The sequence below is a fragment of the Heterocephalus glaber genome, unplaced genomic scaffold (genome assembly GCF_053883595.1).
Source record: "Heterocephalus glaber isolate CG9 unplaced genomic scaffold, H.glaber_assembly_v1.0 deba00000331, whole genome shotgun sequence".
NCBI classification, from domain to species: domain Eukaryota; kingdom Metazoa; phylum Chordata; class Mammalia; order Rodentia; family Bathyergidae; genus Heterocephalus; species Heterocephalus glaber.
This window is the reverse complement of record NW_028258142.1, coordinates 62,033,703-62,035,187: the sequence shown is the minus strand read 5'-3', so window position 1 is coordinate 62,035,187 and position 1,485 is coordinate 62,033,703. Positions and strand designations below refer to the sequence as shown.

Below are 1,485 nucleotides of genomic sequence, written 5' to 3'. Positions count from 1 at the left end.
TACTTTACCAATTTAATAAAAGTAGAGTAACAGGTTTTAATTAATAAAAACATTTTTAGGGCTGATATTGTCCCTTACTCTCTCTTAAAATCTTCCAGCTATGATATGACAAGGATTGTGGTAGTAAGAATGGATAGAAGGACCAGGTAGCATTTCTCTGGTCCCTGTTAATGCAGGTATGTAAATTTACACTTTTTATGAGCGTAGTTTCAGTTCTGATTTAAAGTCAACCAAACAGGATAGTACAGAAACAGTAAAGTACAGCAGGAAAATAAACCAACTGAGAGAAATCTTTTACTTTCTATGAAAGATGAAAATGCAGGCAGAAGTAAACTCTTCAATGTCAAAGTGCATCTGAAGTGCCACTCAAGCTAGCGAGAGGGCAAAAGGCTCTGGGATTGCTGAGAGAGGGAAGGAGGTGGTAGCTTCGCAATGACCTAGAAGTGGCAGCTGAGGGAGGGATGGCAGAGGACACACACATGTTCCGCCTCTCCGGAAAAAGCCTCCACTTAACCTGCCTACTGCTGCACTAAACTGTCTCTATTAAGAAAGTTCCTTAGCAACTACCCTATATTTTTGAGTAATGCAAATTCTTCTATCTGAGAAAATTTTATTCTTCAGAAAGAAAAATTATGGATGGGACCAACTAAGTCAACCCTGAGATAAAATCTGAGTCAGTCTCTGAGATAAAAGATGAAGCAGGCTGATGGGTCTCAAATCCAATCTCTCATGAATGAAATAAGCACCAAGAAGTGTAGATGTCATCTTCTAAGGGAAATAGTTCGAGGGTCTGGCAGCATAAATCTATCAGTAAGTTTATAACAGACTATTGTAGAATCAGACTCCACTATGGCCAAAGTAAAAGACATTGGCAAATCTGGATCACCTTGCAATTTTCGAGATGCCTTCAAGATCTCTCATCCTGTTATGGCTGAGCGAAGCAGAGACGGATATAGGCCCTTCAGTACCAACTAGGCAGATGAGCTGGAGTTCTGGTAATCCTACACAGTTCACGCCAACTTTTACTCTCCATGAGGTCCAGGTAAACCAAGAATGCTATATACACTTGAGTGGCGTCTCCTATATCTAATTCCATCATGGCTAAATACTTAGGGTGGGTGCCCATCCAGGCGTCCTCCGGGGTCCGCGAGTGAGCGCGGCCGCCACCGCGAACGCCACGCGGGTCCAGGCAGCTACAGCCAGGGGTAGGCTCGGAATCGCTGCGCTCCTCCATGCCGGCAAGGCCTGCGCGCCAGTGTGCACCCGGACCGCAGCCCGACCAGAAGCCTTTTCTCCATATTTTATATCATGTTTCTGTTTCTTTGCACAACTTGCAGTCCTGTTTTGGATGCCAGACTTGGTGAATTTTACCATACTGAATTTTGCATATTTATCTTTTCATGTAGGTAGCCCCATGCCACATTCTGTGAGGCAGTTAATTTTCTTAGGACGTTTAAGTAGATGTTGACTAACATTTTTCTATAA

The 1,485-nt window shown here is 43.2% G+C and overlaps 1 pseudogene; it reads right to left on the bottom strand.

The window, feature by feature from the left end:
- Positions 1-761: 761 nt before the first annotated feature.
- Positions 762-1,234, bottom strand: LOC101701387 (tRNA-splicing endonuclease subunit Sen15 pseudogene; annotated as a pseudogene).
- Positions 1,235-1,485: the final 251 nt, after the last annotated feature.